Source organism: Ailuropoda melanoleuca, chromosome 18, assembly GCF_002007445.2.
Source record: "Ailuropoda melanoleuca isolate Jingjing chromosome 18, ASM200744v2, whole genome shotgun sequence".
Classification (NCBI taxonomy): Eukaryota; Metazoa; Chordata; class Mammalia; order Carnivora; family Ursidae; genus Ailuropoda; species Ailuropoda melanoleuca.
In genome coordinates this window covers 19,964,090-19,983,694 of record NC_048235.1, presented here as the reverse complement: position 1 = coordinate 19,983,694, position 19,605 = coordinate 19,964,090, and the positions used below count along the sequence as shown (strand labels likewise).

At 39.4% G+C, this 19,605-nt stretch overlaps 1 long non-coding RNA gene across 11 annotated transcripts in view; it reads right to left on the bottom strand.

Moving 5' to 3' along the window:
* The window catches only part of LOC105241731, a 246,563-nt gene that overhangs the window by 60,853 nt on the left and 166,105 nt on the right, over positions 1-19,605 (bottom strand). For 10 of the 11 annotated variants that reach the window (XR_004621896.1, XR_004621897.1, XR_004621898.1 and 7 more), the window contains 2 exons: positions 13,424-13,538; positions 5,150-5,424 (listed from right to left, as the gene is read on the bottom strand). This is a non-coding gene — a long non-coding RNA (uncharacterized LOC105241731). Of the gene's footprint in view, positions 1-1,930; positions 2,127-5,149; positions 5,425-13,423; positions 13,539-19,605 lie in introns of those variants that run through there. The other variant, XR_004621903.1, reaches the window with a different exon arrangement.

The following is a 19,605-nucleotide window of genomic DNA, read 5'->3' as shown; positions in this document are numbered from 1 at the left end:
TTTATACCAACTTATATAATCCTGCCAATAGTATACAGAGTTCTATTTATTCCAGATCCTTGTCAACATTTGTTATCATTCTTTACATTTTTATTCTGGGGTAGTGGTGTGTGTGTGTGTGTGTGTGTGTGTGTGTGTGTGTGTAATAGTATCTCATGTAATTTTTAATATGCATTTTCCTGGTGACTAATAAAATTTGAGTATCTATTCATGTATTTATTGACTGTTTGGATATCCACTATTGTTAAGTCACCCAGTGTCTTTGCTGACTCATACTTTTGTTCGATGTCATCAGCCCTTATTGAAAGATGTTATAATAAAAGTTCTAAAAGATTCATCATTGTTTCCATTGACAGGAGGTTGTTATTGACTTTTTGTTACTATTTTTTCCAACGTTCCCTTTATGAGAACCCTCAGGAAAGATTTCTATCTGGCCCTAACATAAAGAATAAAATTAGCTCCCCCCCTCCCATTTCTATATTGTCATTTTGAATTCTGTAATTGACTAGTTTTCTTTTTGTATATGCCCCTGCAAATTAAGAAATAATTTTCTGACCTACTGGTAGCAAGGCATTAACATTCTATAGCATCTATTTTAACAAGCTTTTTATTATGGAAACCATATTCAAATATACACAAAAGTAGAGAGAATATCATTGAATATCCATTGACCTAACACCCACGTCAACAATGGTACCAACAGTGGTCATACCCATATCATCTACATCCCACCCATCCAGACTCACTAGACCATGTCTAGGAAGCAATTCACAGACGTCATGTCATTTCACCATTTATTTCACTATAAATATCTAAAGAAGAAAAATTCAACCAGGCAACTTCCACTTGCACTGGAGATGTAGTAAGTTATAGGACAGTGTGGCTCTCGTTTTAAAATGGAGAGCCAGCTAGGCAATCTACAAAGCCATTAAATATATACATATATATCCAAGGGTGCGAAGTAACCAAAATAAAATAGAATCTAGAAAATGGTGAAATGGCATTAAAATCTAAAATGGTCCCTTTAGGGGCATAGAGATCCAAGGCTGCTTTCATTTTTGGCAGAGCAATGGAGGAAGAAAAAAAAACCCAACCATAGATGGAATGAAAAGAAATCAGAGGATGACTTAAGGAATGCTTTTTGTGGGGGGGGGGGGCAGAGGGCGAGGGAAAGGCGAGAGGAGACGAAGAGAGAATCTTAAGCAGGCTCCATCCCATCAGCGCGCTGAGGCAGGGTAGGGCCGGTTCTGAAAACTCTGAGATCATGACGCCAACGGAAATCAAGAGTCAGACACTTAACCCACCGAGCCACCCAAGCGCCCCTAAGGAAAGTGTTAAAGGCCAAATAAGATTGGTTTGATAATTTAGAGTCCCTGGGAGCCCCAGTCAGAAAAGAGTAGGCTCACCTGTCGACTCTTCACTGTGGTTCCACAAGAGGTGAGCACCCCAGGGCTAGATGCGGGGCAGAACGGAGAGAGCAAGCTGCTGAAGTACAGTGAGGGTTGCCCACAGGGTGCGGGGGAGCAGGAGTGCTGAGAGGGTCCCCTTCAACCGCTCTGGGCCCCGTGAAGGCTGAGGGCAGAGCGGGAGCTGAGACAATTCCTTCAGGCCACGGATGTGTGGCGGAGCTCAGCGCCCCGGACAGGAAGGCGCAGCTCGCCACCCTCCCTCTGCATCCCGGCTCTTCGGAGCGCTGAGAGCAGGGCGAAGAGCTGAGAACATTGCCTAGATCCTCAGATTTCAAGTCCTGCCCACCCAACATCCGAAGCCAATGGTGAACTGAATCTCGGCAGCAAAGAGACCCAGATCTAATTCAACCACAGATGAGGTCGATTTAGTGAGCCCCCTCCACCCACACTGGCTGCGTAACAGAAGACAATTAATGCTTCTATTTCAGTTTTTATTGCTATTTTACACACAATGCCTGGTATACCATAAAAGATTATGAGACACCATGAAGAAGCAGTAAGAAAAGACTCATCCTCAAGAGAGGGTCTATAGGACCAGACCTAGGATGGCTCAGGGGTTGGATGGTCAGAGAGGGACTTTCAACATTATGTTAAAAGGAGAAAAGGAACAACATCTGTGAACAGGTTTCAGCAAAGTTCAAAAAACCAAATGGAAATCTGCAAAATGAAAAATGCAGTGTCAGAGAGAAGATAAAACAGCCAAGAAAACCATTATTATGCCAGGACATTAATAATAATTCCTCAATAGCATCCAATATCCAATCAACATTCACTCATCCCAAATGTCTTCTCAGATTTTTTTTACAGGTTGTTTAAATAAGTCTCATACATTGAAATGTGTTGGGTTTTGGCTTTTAACGGATCTTTAATAGTGTCCCTTCTCCCGCTTTCAATTTATGAGATGAAAAAACTGGGTTCGGTGTGTCCCACAATCTGCATTTCTCTACTTCGTCTCTACGCTACCATCTAACACGTTCCTCTGCCCTCCGCATTTTCTGTAACACTGGCAGTGAGATCTAGATACTTCCTCAGACTCCATTTCAATTTTTTGGAGATAAGTCTTCATAAGCAGTTTTGTGTACTTCCACTGGGATTTTTTAGATTATTTTGGGGAAGACGATTTTGTTTCTTTGCTATTAGCTCATGTTTATACGTCCCTAGCAAAACAAATTGAAGTTACCTATTTGAGTCCGTCAATTTTAGTTTGTGGGTGTTAGAATTTGTTCTCAAAATTTTTATGCCAGATAATTTGAGGACTTCTTTGGATTCTTTTTTTGTTATTGCATTAGTGAGTTTGGTTGATCTGGTCAAATACACATGTGGCTTTTTCACTGTGTTGGTTTCTGTTTAAGTTTTCTTTTGAGATGATAGCTATACTCCTCTTCCAGTTTTCTATTGCATTTTTACAGAGAAATAATCAATCAGGAACCCTCAAGCGCTATGCCTCCTACTGACTGACCCTCCCCTTTAGGCTCTCGAAGTCTGTACTAAAAAGACACCTGATGAAGTTCAGTGAGGGGAAAGTTGTGCTGCAGGTCTGCTGGAGCGCTTGAGGACAAGCTACCCGGGGGCCACTGCTGCCACCTGCTGCTGCCAGCTTGAGGGTAGAGGCTTCCTCACTGGGAGCACGCTGGGAAGGGGATGTCGCCCTGCTCCCTGCATTGGAGACCACTCACACACTAAGTAATAGCAGTGGTCCCAGGAAAACACAGTCCCCTTCTTCAGTCTCAGAGGAAAAAAAACAAAACAAAAACAAAAGTGATTTCATTTGCGAACATTTTTGATTTGTTCATTGGCATCCCCATTTCACTGAGTAGAAACAAAACAAAACATACTTCAGGTAAACCTGTGATTCTCGATTTTGGTAAGTGAAGATGCTTTTCTTAATTTTTACATGCATTTGAACGTCAGAAACTCTGTTTATAGTATAAACAGTACAGATGGCAAGCTTTTTCTACCTGACTGGCATTTAGACGATGCCACAAATTTCTAGCCTGGTAAGATTAACAGAGGAGACAGTGATTTCTGTTATTGATAAAGCCTAGAATAACTCATCTTAAATCTTGAATAAGTTTACACTCGCTGGCCATCCTGTCCATCTGGGCCTCACAGCATGTTCATATCATTGGCACTGATAGGGCTTAGGTGCAAATCCTCCAGCTTTTTGGTTGTCATTTCCACTTATTTAGACTAAAAATCTAAGTCAGAGCAGAAGAATGAGAAAAAAAAGGTTGCACACAAAGGTAGGAGCTGGGAAGGATGAAATAGCATCAACATGAAGAAATTCGCATTTTTAATAACAAATGTATTATTAGTTTATCACTAAAAATCTTTTTTTGTAATATTTTATTCATTTAATTGAGATAGAGCAAGAGTGAGCCAGTGAGAGTGCACGAGCAAGGGGAGGGGCAGAGGGAGAGGGAGAAGCAGGCTTCCCACTGAGCGGGGAGCCCGACGTGGGGCTCGATCCCAGGACCCGGGATCATGACCTGAGCCAAAGGCAGATGCTTAACTGAGCCACCCAGGTGCCTCTATCACTAAAAATCTTATATTCTACATCAATGTAGGCAATATATGTGTAGGTGACCTAAGAGGATAGAATATATTGAATTAAACTTAATCATCTCCTCAGAGATGTATGTTTAGAAAACTATGTTTCATGAACAGTTTTATTTATTTGTATTACTTGTGTGTACAGTCAGAGATAGGGAGGCAGCATATCAGAGTGCTCAGTGCACGTTCTTGAATTAGATATTCAGAACCAAAATCTGGCCGTGCTACATGAGTGGGGTACATTCGGGCAATATTGACTCTTGTGTGTGAGTTCCCTTACCCTAAAATAAAGATGATGATAAATCTACACACTTCATAATTTTGCAACAATTATGTCCTATATAAAGGAATATATTTATATTATCATCCATATTTTAGGATAAGAAAACTCACACACAAGAATTTAATAGCTGTCCAAATTCACATTTTATATAATGAAAGTTAACAGCACAATTATGTATGATTGGAATTAACCAAGTATCTATAATGGATGAGAACATGCCACCAACACATGGAATCCCCTTGTGATACATAAAATATAATTCACTGGAGTCTATAATACAATGTTTGAATGAAACCAAATCCTGGAGTCTAACAGGGCCTCAGTTTCTTCGTTTGTAAGGAGATTTCCTGTTATAGAGACTTGTTTTAAATATGAAATGGGATTGTTTATAAAGTTCCTGCCACCTATTAAGTAGGTACTTAATAAAGATTGCTAATTTCTTTACCCTCCTCTTTCTTTAAATGTCAATGATTTGGTAATACAAAAACTGTTCTATGGTCAAAATATTCACATAATATAAGGAATAGCAACCACTGAAACTTAAAAACCGAAGTTTGCATTTTTCACTATGGTTGGTTTGCAACCCTCTTGGGGACTTCTTGGTGCAATCTGAAACCAACCCTCTTATGCAGGGGGCAGGGAAAGACTGAAGAAAGAGGCCAGCCACCCCACGTTGGTAGGTGGCAGTTTCACAATAAGCAAAAGGAACTTACATAGGAGTCTTATGTTGGGTAACAGCAAAATGAGTGGATACTGCACCCACCCACCAAATCTTAATCGTTACAAAGATGTCCTAACTGGGTTTAGTCATGTGTCCTGTGTGGGTGTTCTCAATACCACATACCTTCTCAAGGCTGTGTCCTTGGATCAGCCTCTGGAAGTGGGAAAGACAAGCGGACCCCACAATCCAAGGACAGGAGAGTGGGTGAGGAGTCTCAGAGCGCTGGGATTCAGCTCACAGGTCGCCTGGAGGTCATGTCTTCTCAGTGATGTTCCCCGACAAATATGCTATTTTTTAGCTGTCATCAGAGACTTTGGACATTTTACTGGAGTCCTTATTGTTTTCAAAACTCACATGATTTCACAAATACGTATGCATACTCACATGGACATGTGTATCTAGCGAGAAACAGAAACATGACAAACTATCGCTAACCAGACTTGAAAAGGTTTTCTCCAAACATTACTGTGCACTATATAAACCTTCCATAAGAAAACTAGGATGTAAGATAACACTTATATCCCCATTTTCATTCTTATTAATGGTTCCATTGTTTTTGTCTTGGTTTGCTTTGCTTTGTTTTACCACAGGCTCCAGTGGCAGCCAACTAATTTGATTGCCTTGGGCACAGAATCTCAGACTGGGAGAAGACCTTAGGGATATCTAGTGTTTGTCAAAACTGAATCATTTTCTGGGTCACCTCAGATGCTTTTAAAAACTGTAAACTCCCTCACCTCTGGAAATTCTGAAACTATAGGTGAGGGCAAAAAATCAAGAATCTGTCATTTTTTTAATGTCCTGTGATGATTCCAACAATGAATCAGATTTGACCATCATCCCTTGCAGAATTGAATCCTTTCAACAACATCTTTGCCAAATTATTAGTCTGTGATTGAGCACTTTGGTGACAGAGAACTTTACCTCTGTGAGCAATCACTTTTCTTTTTTGACCTATTGGGATAATTTCCCTTTAATGGCTTCTACCTATGATCTCAGCTATCATTTGTGGCAAAAAAAAAAAAATGTATAACTCTTGTTCCACGTGATAGTTCTTTGAATATTTGGAGATGATTTGGGTGTCCTGAGTCTCCTCTGGGATAAAAAAACCATATTCAAGTATATTTCTGTCTCCCATAGTTTTTTTAACCTTTATTATTTGGTGGTTCTCCTTTGGACACTTTCTCATCTGTTGCCATCCAATTAAGTCCCTCCACGTAGTACGAAGAGAGATGTGTTTTAAACATTATTGCTCTCTAAAGTCTCTAAAGTTATACTTGGTTAAAAATAGGCCGGATAATTCATTTAATTCTTACTCTAAACTAAAATTATTCGGTTATTACTCCCATGTGCTAATGCTAAATCATGTCTTATTCATCTAAGTAATGTGATGATTTTTTTTTTTTGGACTAGCATTTGTTTTGTACTCTTGTGTAAAGTTCATCTCATTGGATATAACTTACAAGTGTAAATTTTAATGGTATTTTCAGATCTTGATCTTCTAATGTATTTACTGTCCTTCCTAGCCATTCTTGAACTGATGAACCCACTCTAATGGCTTTATCCGATTGCTGAGAATGGAGAGCTGGCTGTCTCATCTAGAAATCTCTATACAATGTGATATCACTCCAAAGATCAAAATCCATTGACTGTAGTTATTGAATGTATTTCTATATGGTCCTGGAGAAAGGTGTACTAATCTGCCTTGTTTCTAAAACAATAATGAGAAATCTTATCAAAACCTTGCTGAAGATACCCACTTATCATTGTTCCTTTACTCACCGGACACAGTAAAACAAAGAAATGGGTTGAGTATGACACAAATTGATCTTTCATTACTGTGCTTTCTCTTCCAGATTCTTCCAATCCACCTCACTTTTCAAATTCCCTTCTACACTTTGAACAGTTGCCATTGGTCAGGTCTTAGGTTTGTGAAATCTACTTTTTTCTCCCCAGTTTGTAAATTGGACTGAAATTTGCTAATGAGCAGCCTCTAAGCGCCTCTCTTATTTGCCAAGATTTCCCAAAAATTACTGACAGTATTTCCATGATGTCACTTATAAGCTCCCTGTGACCCTGGCTACTTCTCCAAATCCCTCTAGGTGGTTTTGAACTTCCTTTGTGGCAGCAAGGACAGGAAGAGAAATGAAGGTAACGAGCTGGCACAAAGACGTCAGGAAAATGGGCNTTGGCAAGTAATTCAAGCTTGTTAACCAAAGACGTCAGGAAAATGGGCTCTACCACTTCCCAGACCTGAGGCTCCTTCCCATTCGATAATGCAAGTCAGAAGTACAGGGAGAGACAATAGAGACACACGAAGACCTCATTTACTGATACCATCACCATATCTTCAGTAGATATAACAGATTTAGATCACTTGAGATGTTTCTGAAGGCCTAGGCTCAGTGAACTCCTTTTGTCTAGAATCCATTATAATTTATTCCTGAGCTCATCTCTTGTCCACTGCACAAACCTCTCCCAAACTTCTTCCCCAACTTTCTGATATAATGGAATTAACTAGAGCCTGCATTGTTGAAGCCCACATTACTGAGCGTTTCTTTCCTCCTGTCTGCCTAAGAGTCTCATTGCCAAGACAGCTTTAAGGAGGGTCTACATACCATAGATTCAATCAGATGAACTCAGCCAACTCTCATCCTCAACTCTCAAGATTTTATTTATCCATTTCATAGAGGGAGAGAGAGAGAGCACAAGCAGGCAGCGCAGCAGGCAGAGGGAGAGGGAGTAGCAGGCTCCCTGCTGAGCAGAGGCCTCTGGGATCATGACCCAAGCCTAAGGGAAACACTTAACCAACTGAGCACCCAGGTGCCCCCCAACTCTCATTCTTGTAAGCACAGTCCAATTTACTCATCATGTCTATTTCTTATGTGTCTCAATAGTATCCCCTAAATTTACATGCTTATATTCTATTTCTGTTAACTAAATTGTAATTCATTTTCTTGCTGATGTATAATAGATTGCCTGCTAATGAATATTACTCAGTCTTGGGATGGAAGACTTGACCTCATTTGGAAGAGTCTCTTCTCTCAGCTCTGTCTGCTTTTATGTATTTTCAGTGTTTATTCTTCCTGTTCTGGTGCAAACATCAGTCTCCTTCACTGAAAAGGGGGGACAAAATAAGAATTGAGGAGTTCTATTTCTTTCTCTATCAAAAAGTATCCATCTTTTATTCTTGTAGATACTTTTCTTCCTTCCTCCCTTTCTCCCACACTCTCTCCCCTCCCCTCCCTTTTCCTTCCTCCTTCCCTCCCTTCCTTCCTTCCTTCACCAAAATAGTTCATATTGGATCTTAGCCTTCCCTGTGTAACTCTTATATGTTTGTGTCACTCTTCTGTAGTTTTAATTATGATCTCACATTTTATTTTAAAATATTTACTGTTAATTTCCACATTGTAAAATCAATGTAGGTCCCCGTAGAACATTTTTTCAATAGAAAAGTGCAAAGGACACCTGGGTGGCTCAGTTAGTTAGCATCTGTCTTCAGCTCAGGTCCTGATCCCAGGGTCCTGGGATGGAGCCCCACGTTGGGCTCCCTGCTCAGCAGGGAGTCTGCTTCTCCCTCTCCCTCTCATTCTCCCTCTGTGGGTGCTCTCTCTCTCCCTCAAATAAATAAATAAAATCTTAAAAAAAAAAAAGCCCAAGACTTTTTATAATACACACGCACATACACACACACACACACCACCACCACCACCACACAGAAATAGTCACCAATAGGTTTTACATTTTTCTAGTTATTTCATTATTGTTGCTTTTGTCTTTAAACTTTTCCCATATTTATTAAAATTCTGAGGTCATCAGAGATCTTTTTTGTGTTCACAGCTTATTTTAAATGCTGCATTTCTCCTCAGGATTATTTTCAATTTCTGTTAAAATTAACTTTTTGAGAGCTTCTAAATTTTACTGAGTTTTCATTTCAGAGTTTTTGCTAAGAATTGAAGGTCTTTTTCTCTTCAAAATTTTTAGATCAACCTTCCCAAATGATAGGCTTCGCAGATGACCAGATCCCGTTCTTTGCTTTCACAAACAGAGAGACAGCATGATTGCTTTTCCTCATGGTTGCTGTGGAAGTTCTTCAATAACCAGTATCTCCCTGTTGGTCACAATTAGGCCCAAAGTTACTGCTAGGTTCTTGGTTACCTGAATAACTCTTAATTGCCTCATCTCCTTTTCCTGCGATTTTTCTCAAACTTTCACTTGTTTTGTTTCTACTCTGAAATCTTTGATTCTTGCTTGATAAATAAGAAACAAAATAATACAATCTTTGAGTCCTCAGTGAAAACTATATTCTTTTGTGAAAAAACTACATCTTTTATTGGCTTTAGAAAAAAAAGAGAGCTCCCCTTCCATAAGCATTTATCAACGGTACCAGTTTCTTGACGCTTTATTGCCATGGGAATTGTATTCACTAGTTTTTGATCGATATTCTTTCTAGTATATTTATATGCTAGCGCTCTAGCATAAAACTGTTATTATTTAAAGTCTAGTTTTGTATTAAAATATATTTGTCTTTGAAATGAGAAAAATAGAATATGGATTTTTTTAGGGTAATATTTGCACAAGGCACCATGACATAAGCTAAGGAGAATACTTGGTAAATTTTTAATTTCCATAATTATAATGCAAATTAAAAGGAGGCTTATGAAATTAGAAAATTTTATTAAAGAACTCTCTGATTTTATTATAATCCCTCAGCATTGAAAATTGTTTTGCATAGTTATATTTCAACTTTGTCAGAATTTTAAAATATATATATCATGAAATTCACCTCTGGTGAAACAATTTTGGGTGAAAAATTTTTAACTGAATTAAATCCCATGGCACAGGTTGGTTATATCTCAAAATCAGGAATGTATTCCCAGATTTGTATCTCTGAGACCATTTTCTACTCCTAATTCAAGGGGAATTACTAAAACTCATTAGTTTTGACCAATTCTGGTTGTAGTTTCTTTGACAAATCTGTGACGAGAAATGGTGAAAGAAGTCAGATACAGAGATAGAAGCTGTGAAAAATATACGTGACTCATTCCGACATCCTCTCCAGCAGTACTACCTGTATATCTTACCAACTGCCTTCCGATGTTGCTGGCATCAGGAGAGAGTTCATAATAAATGAGCAAAAAATGTCACCAGTGTTCAGGATCTTTCACTTGGTCGTAGAATCTTTGGTAATGATGCTATAAGCATGAGTAAAAGGCAGCTCCATCAATTTAAAGTTACGAGCCTTAGGTCTCTTTTTTACCTTTGTGTCCTATCCCAGAATCATGTCATTTACAATAATGAGAATTTTTTTTTTTTTTGAAAATTAAATAACAACCACTTCTGTAGTTGGGTTATTTTGATGTGGTTTCATTTTATTGTAAAGATGCTTATCCTTAGTTTTATCCTAAGCTGCATCTGATAATGAAAGCAAATGGAAATAAACATTGTTGTCAGTGCAAATGCATGAAATAATTTTACTGGTAGAGATGTTTGGGTTTTTTTTTGTTTGTTTTTTAAGATTTTATTTATTTATTCGACAGAGATAAAGATAGCCAGCGAGAGAGGGAACACAAGCAGGGGGAGTGGGAGAGGAAGAAGCAGGCTCACAGCAGAGGAGCCTGATGTGGGGCTCGATCCCACAACGCCAGGATCACGCCCTGAGCTGAAGGCAGATGCTTAACCGCTGTGCCACCCAGGCGCCCCCTGGTAGAGATGTTTTTAAGGCTTATGTCTGAAGAGCATTATAAACCTAATAGTCTTGTAATAATAGAAAAGTCTTGTAAACAGAACAGCCAATGAAAGTACAGCTTTGAGGGTAGGGGAACTCCAATTTCAGAGTAACCTGAATATTTTCACAGAATGTGAAAGAAGTATAGTAGTGTAGTGGTCAGGAGCTTAATCCTGGAGACCTAGCTGGGTTTGCTGCCCCTCATGTCAGGAGCTGTTGGACTCAGGCTGTTCCTTTTCAGCGGTCTGCCCCAGTTCCGTCATGTCAAATCAGGCTACAGTCTGTGGTGAGGATTAAATGTAATAATGTAGGTAAAGAGTGTGATATATGAACTGGCATCTGGTAATCACTCAGGTGATACATTGGCTTGGATTACTGAGCATTTTTAAATTTGGAGTCCTAGCCTCACAGGGGGTTCTGAGGGAGTAAAACAGGCAAGAGTGGGTGTGAAGGGTGGAGTGTGTGTGTGAGAAGCTGAAATTAGTTCATTGGCATACTGATCAGCCTACTTGCCCATCATTTCACCTGGGCACCTCAGTCTCCTCTCCCTGTCATTATATTCTTGGCCCATTCATCCTGCTTCCCCCCAAACTCAGACATACACCTCACAGTCTGGGTCACTACTCAATTTGATTTAAAATCAGTGGAGCGATAAAAGGCAAAAGATGTGACCATCCATCTTTCCGGCAACTTTCACTCAATTCCACAGATATTTCAGCTACTGCTATGGTCGGGTAATGTGACTCAGGATGTGGAGGTTTACAGATGAAAAAAATAAAGAAAACTTAAGTCCTCTGAAAGTCAGCCAGGTAGCACTACCGTTGGGATATTTTGGTTGCTCTTCTGAAAAATTTCCCCTTACACTTACGTGTTCTGTCCAAAACATCTGTTGATGAGCAAAAAAGTTTGGAGGAACTGGACATAACAAGGAATTCAGTGCCCCGCCGGCTAGGGGAAAGGGACGTCAGCAACTTTGTGTCCCATCCCAGAGGAAATAGGGCACGATGGTGGGGAGAGGACAGGAGGGTGTCAGAGGGTGGAGGAGGGTTGGTAAAGTATCCTCCAGATGGAGAAGGCAATTTGGGTGGAAAAACAGTGCAAACTGCTCTGTACAATTTACAGAGTTTTATTTAGGGTAACTTACTGAAAGGGGAATCCAGCGGACAGGTGATCCAGGTGCTATGCAGCTATTCTCCACGAAGACCAGACCTTAATCCATAGCTTTTATAGAACGAGGGGCATGGTGGTGAGGCCACGAGGTAGTTAGCTGACATGGCAGCATCTGTGCATCAGAGGGACAATCAGAACAAGCCTTCTTGCATTCTGGACAGGGCATACATCACCCAGCAAGAATCCCCTGGAGCACACAGCCCTGAGAGAGGTCACTGCCTGGTCACCAGTAAGATGGAGGACCCAAGATGGAGTCGGTGTTGTCAGTACTCCTACAGAGGTGACACTCAGGACAAGGTGTTTCTATGTTACAGCCCAAGTCTGTGTAATGGGATAGAATTTCTTATAATGCAAACTGCACTAAATCCCTAAAAACAAAAACAAAACCCCAAACCATTCAACTAATACTTGCGTGACTGCTCTCTCTCCCAGAGACTAGAACCCAGAGGCATTTGGGTATTATTTGGATCATCATCTTTTACATAGACAACCTTCTTTTTCACAAATGTTCTAATGCCTGTAACTACCAAATGGCATTGTATTAATATCTATTGTTGTGGAACAAATTACCACAAATTTATATCAACCACATCCACGTAATGGGGCTCACACATTCTCTTCCTAGTCAGCGACATCCTGTCTGACGCATTCCAAACAAGGCTCCTATTCAGGATCTTCAGGCCATGTTACAAATTCTGTCTCTTTATTATTATCCACCCTGATGAGGCGTAAGGAGGTTTCACAGGTATTGCTGCTTGATAGACTGTTGTTCTTGAGTATTACATTTCTTAAGCTTAGAAGTCCTTTTGTTGTTGCTTCATGAAAACTCTCAAGAAACCTAGCAGTTGTTTTTCTCTATTTGCTGTTCTTAATTTTCATTGATATTTATTTTTACATTTGTTGTCTTGTTGCTTTATATTTTAATATTGTAAGGTGTAAGAGAATGAACAAATCCATATAATCATTTTTAAAAATCTCTCAAAATTCTGGGGGTGCCTGCGTGGCTCAGTCGTTAAGTGTCTGCCTTCAGCTCAGGGCCTGATCCCAGGGTCCTGGGATCGAGCCCTGCATCAGGCTCCCTGCTCCACTGGAAGCCTGCTTCTCCCTCTCCCACTCCCCCTGCTTGTGTTCCCTCTCTTGCTGGCTGTCTCTCTCTCTGTCAAATAAGTAAATAAAATCTTAAAAAAAAAATCTCTCAAAATTCCACAATCATTAATGAGAATGTAATTCCTATTAAATTTTTATCACCTTTGTTTTCTTCTGAATGGGCTAGTGGCCTCATCTCTCATATATTGTTTCTTGCCTGAGAATTCCTAGTCAACATATCCCTCTGGTTTGAAAAATAAATGTTGCCTTCTTGGGCTTTTGAGGCAGAGCAAGAGGAAGAATGGATTTCTTTTTTTGCCTGGACCACCAATAATACTATACATTCTCTATTTTACTCCCAGCTCTGGCAACCTAAGCTAGAAGAAACGTTTTCCCATATTTCTTCTTTCACCCACCGAATCCATCATTGGGGTCAGTACCAAACACATCAGACGTGGCTCTTCAGAAGTCTTAGAAGTGAGTTTCACTGCATTTGTTTCATCAGTTCACAGGAAAGGCAAATGAAACTTCCTGTATTCAGAAAAAAAGAATGGACTTTAAAATACAAGCTCAGGTGAAATTTAACATAACCAGCTTATACCTTTATAACTATATATAACCTTTGAAAGTAATCACCATTGAATACAATTTTTGAGCTTCTATTCTGGCCAGACTAGAGGTGATGCCATATCTCTGCAAAGATATCAGGGGGCAGCAAGTGTTTAACCCTATGTTCCCCAAGAGTATATTTATACTTCACATACCCCAGAAACTTCCACACAGAAATATGGAGGGTACCAAAGAAGACTTAGTGAGTACCCCAGAGACAGACTTAATGAATAACTAAGTATTCTGATTTTTGATTACAGATTTAATATTTATAGGCATCTGAATACAGATTTTTTAATATACAGGGATGAAGGTATTCGCTATCACGTAGCCTTGTGTGAATTTTGTCAGGTTTGGCTTTCGGGAACTGTAACTAGATACAGCGATGGGCAAGACACCTTTGAAGAGGTACTGGAAATAAACAATCACACCTTGCCTTCGGCATACTCATGGCTTTTTCCCAGAGTAAGAATTTCAGGAAAATCATCTAAAAAATATTGAGTTTACACATTGAGAACTTTTGGTTATAAACATTAGGTGTATTGCAGTCTATGATTTAATGCTTTTTGGTTCGTATCAAGCAAGGTGTATGTCATCAGGACAGAGAGAATGGGGTAGAGGAAAGCACTCTAGCCCTGAAATGAAAGCTAACTTTGACTTCGGGTTCCACTCCAGGATGGAGTTTTTCACCTATTCCCTTCTATCCACTCTAAAACAGGGGTAATAATAGCTTCCTTTCCTGCTTCCCGGGGCTGTAATTCAAGTCAAAAACACTCATGACAGTGCTTGGTTAAACTTCAATGCAACTATACAACTTTAAGGTCTTGGTGGGAGGAACCCCTTGAGATATACATTGTCCTGGGACTATGATCACAGGCAAAAGCCACAGCATTAAAACTCACCAGCAGCAACACTGAGCACCCAAAAGAAGGCTCAAAAATTAATGAGATATGAGAACACTAAATACCTAAGTGAGAAATCATGTTTTCCTACTTGCTCAACAGTGCAGGAAAGTTAACAATAAAATGTCCAACATTCCGGGAAATTTTTTCATCTGCTCATGCAGCCATCTGTACCCTGTGTAAGGGGAGGCAGGGGCAAGCAGCAGGTCAGAGGAAGCAGATATGCTGTCAGAAATATCATTCGGATTATAAATGAAAGTATTAAGAAACTTCCTTGGAGAGAGCTGAGTTGTAAGAAACTGAAAATGGGAAATATTTGCCCTAGAGATAAATTCTTCACACAATATTTAGTTTGCCTCCTCAGAGACTCTTCCTTTCAATTTTGGAACAATACTGCCCACTGAAACTGTGAATTTACATAGCTTTTCTTCAGCCAATTGCGGACTCCATTCTAAAAAAGAGCAAAAGAAGCAAACCCATTTGTAAAAAGAGAAAAATACCGCCTGGCTTGAGGTAATTTCTTGGCTCTTATATTCTAAGCATTAAGCATGTTTAATGTCTACTGTGCCTATTATTTTTTTTAACACATATGCTAAACCTACTTATATGTACCAACTTGCTGAAAGGGCATCAATTCATGTTTCTGGAATGCTAGCAGGACACTTCCATGAATTTCTTTAGACTTGACAAAGAAAGCAAATGTCAATTTCAGGAATACCTGTAGTTTTAAAAGACATAATGAATAGACGATTTTAACAGAACTAACCAATCCCACCAACCAAAACCAGAACAGTTTTAAGTATATATATGCACGTACATACGAACACACGCACTAAGGAATGCTGAAAACTTCACTACCTGATGTAAGGGAACAGAGTCCTCAAGAAATGGACTTCACCTTTCATACAAGCCAAAAACTTGTGGCAGGCGAAATTATATTCTATAGCCAGAAGCAACACATCATAGTCATAAAGTCGATGTCACATGTCATTGGGATAATGCAGCAGAACATGGTTTCCCGAAGTTCAGGTGGTGAAAACTTCAAGAGGTAGAAAAATCTCTCCTGGTCTTTATCACAGTACTGATGTACAGTATTTCCTAAATCAGGGTAATAAATAAATGGAACCCAAGTTTGTTTTATTAGGTTTCGTGCCAGGGCATGTGAGTAAAAAGAATTGTAAAGGACTGGGAAAAAAGCACAGCTGAGACTGTTTTGATGAGCAGACAGCTTCTTTTCATCTCATCCCTGTATTTTCACAGGTTGCAGTATGACAATGACTGAGATTGGTTTGCTGTATGAGCAGCGACTCTTCCTTTGATGAGGGAGAAAGTACGTGAATAGTTGTTCGTGAATTCTGTAGTTAACGTCCCGGGCACTTACAGACCTGGTAGAGATGTGTTCAAAAGTCACCCTCGAATGTATTTTTAAAAAGTAACATGCTGGTTCTAACAAATGAGTGTGTTAGCATTAGAAATGAAACAAGCAAGCTCCCCCTAGACTGTTTAAGGCTGAAATCAATAACTCATCCAAGACAGCATGCGTTTGTAGAAATGTATTTGCTAATAGTTTCACTTGACCTGTCCATTTCCAGTAACTGCACTGCTTCTTTTCTTTACTTGGCAACTGACTATACTTGTTTAAAAAAAAGAAATTTATAAAGATACATGATTTTTTTTTTTTAATCTGGAAGAAAACTTGAAGAATCAAAGGGTTTCAGAGGAGAGCTTCTCCAAGGTGATAGTCGCCATCATCGAGTCTGGTGGGTTTGAAAAATGAAGGTGCCAATTCTGTATCTTTATATAAAAAGGAGTTTTCAGTGATAGGCAGATGGACCAAAAAAAAGAAAAAAAATCCTACTTGGGTCCTTCAAAAGTGTGTGTTTACCTAAGGAAGGAGTTAATTCTCAAATTCACAAGTTACAACCAACATAGTAACTTCTCTCTTAGGGAGTAATCTTCCTTGGAAAGAAGTGCTGTGACTGGTCAGCTGGAATTGTCTGTTGAGAGTTAATAACATGCACGTATTGGTCATGGCTTCATGGCATCCTGTTACAGATTAAAAAATCAGGTCTATTGGGGCGCCTGGGTGGCACAGTGGTTAAGCGTGTCTGCCTTCGGCTCAGGGCGTGATCCCGGCGTTGTGGGATCAAGCCCCACATCAGGATCCTCTGCAATGAGCCTGCTTCTTCCTCTCACGCTCCCCCTGCTTGTGTTCCCTCTCTTGCTGGCTGTCTCTATCTCTGTCAAATAAAATTTAAAAAAAAAAAATCAGGCCTATGCTCACAGAATACTAACTGTTCAGTATGTTGCTTTACGCAGCTAATTGATTGAGCAATTTTGTTTCCTTGTGGGTACTTACCATACCTTAAAATCAGCCTTACTCTGATGAATTATAATTGAAAAGAAGTCTTTGCCCAAATGTCACTTGTCATGAAGACTTTCTCTCACCACCCTATTGAAAACTGTAAACTTCCCACCCTGAAGTCTGGATCCCCCTTATTGGTCCTTCTTTTTGTTTTCTGTAGCACATTTACCTTCTAAAATGTTATGTAATTTCCTTTTATTTATTATCATTTCTCTCTCTTGTAAAACGTATGGATGTAACAAATACTGCATTTGTGAGTTGAATAAGACAGAAAATGGCTAAAAGAAACTTCACAGGACCAGAACAGAACAAAACAAGACACACACACACACACACACACACACACACACACCCCAACCCAAAAAACAACAACTGGGTTTTGGCCGGTACGTCCTGCAGAAGTGTTGCTTGGGACTGGAGCCTTAGCACCCGGACTTGTAGGATAGGAGCTTGCAACAGGGGAAGGGGTTATGAAATGGGAGTCGAGGAGAGGTCTGGAGAAAGTGGTGGGGCCTGAACGCTCTTGCCAACAGCAGGGTGGAGCCTGGTCTCTGCTCACAGGATCCACAGCTCCTCTCTCTGCCATCTTGGAGCTTAGTACAGGGAAAAAAGAGAGAGAAGGATGTGCCCAGATCACTGAGCTATATCATTTAAGGTAAGTTTGCATTGGTTATATGTGGATTGAATATAAAAGATTTTTAAGTTTAAAGTTTTTTCTACATATTACAATATCAGTAATTCCCACATGTCAAAAAACATCATAGGCTGTTGAGTTACTTTTTGAGAAAGAATATATTCCATATATCTCAGGGTCAATAGTATTGGGGCATATAAATATGTCTGGATCTTAAGAAACAGTAATAGTAATGAATGGCATTAAATGTGTTCTTTTTCCCATCATACTGTGGCAGCATTTAACAATTTGAGGAGCCAGATTCTGTCTCTAGTAATCCATACAAAAACTAATAACAATTACTAAGTATGTCTCTTGATAGTGGGGGTTATCACTAAGTTTTCTCCATAATTTCTAAAATTTAATGTGTTGCTAAAACTTGAACTAGCATTATCCTCCAAATATATGTTGTCTCAAGTATAATAAATGCGTTAAAATGGCCTATGATGATGCCAGTGAGGGAAAACCTTAAAATAAAAAACAAAAATTCATACAAAACACAGGTGAATTTTTATTTTGAAGAACCACATAATTTCATGCATTTCTTTTTAATTTATATAAACTCATATTTGAGAAAGATCCCATGGAATACAATATACTATATGAATTTGAATTCAACAGAATTTTCTTCTTAACAGTGCATTTGGATGCACACAGGGAGAACACGGGTGAATCTCACTGGCACACACCGGCTGTAAAGATGCAGGTTTACTGAGGAGGGCTTGGCAACCCAAATTTTGCTGAATATACCTGCAGTGGTCTGGGGAGAGCTTGTAAAAAAACTTGCTTAATGACAGTCTGCATACATGCATACTTTTATTCTAATACTCAAGAGCTATAAATGACTGAAGATGTGCTGAACTCATTTGGGGCAAGATGATGCCACATGCCCATGGCTGCCTTAGAACGTTGTTTTCTGTAGCCTATAATTGCTTTTGGACCACCAGGTGTAGCAAAAAAAAAAAAAATTGTCAGACCTCATATTTATGACTTTAAAACTTGGAATAAAAATGCTCTTAAGAAAATGAGCTTATTTTACTAAATATATCCTAAGTAGAGAAGCGTGGGTGAAGAGAAAAGTTTATAGAAAAGAGAGCAAGCTTATATGTATTGTGAGAAAGCAGAATTTTAAGCAGTCCAAAAAGTTTTATTTAAGAACTTGACTTCAAATACAGCCTACTCCACTGTACAATAAGATGGAGTGATGTTTCAAATGCAAAAGGTAGATCACTCCTGACATATTTGGGCCAGGTGTGAAATTAGAGTATTTACACTCTCAGCGACTCTTCCCAATGTTTAAAAACTCATCCAGCCTTCTGGTGTAATAAGGACTTCCTATTCATTTAACTTGCCTGGTAGAGCTTAAGTAAGCAGTTTACAATTCTGTTTTCCAGAATGTAATGAAGATTTATTCATTTTACCTCCTCCTAATTTGCTCACTTAAGAGCAAAAATAAAAAAGGATCTGGCTTTGGCTGGGACAGAAAGAACCACCCACGTGACAGGGGCCGCTGCAAATACATTTTCCGAGCTGACAGCTCGACACTAGTCATTACAGTTTCACAGGGTTGGGAAGACTTAGCAAGGGAGAAATTTCCCCAGTTCTCTAATTAAAAGAATAGACAATTCAAAAGAGAAATGCAGTGTATTATTTTCATGAAAGGAGAAAGTCATTTAGTTTGGGGGAAAACAACGAGAACCTTGCATTTCCCATTTTTCTGTAACTGGATATATGATAGGGTCACCGACCTGCCCCCAGTGTCATTTCAGGTCAAGATGCTATTTTATAGGACTTATATTTGGTCACTCTATCAAAGATGAAGGCTAATTCTGTGTGTGTGACAAACGGGAGGCTTCAGTGTTTCCAAGGGCTCACGCCCATCTGTGTACTGCTAAGGGACTTCTGTAGGCAGCGGTTTGGTTCAACACTCATCTATTCTCTCTAGACTTCTCATTAGTGGTGAACAAACTGCTAGAGTTTTGGATGCCCTTTTGAATCTATGATTTAAAGAAAATGCTGTTTATGATTTTGTGGCAAGCAGTCACAGTG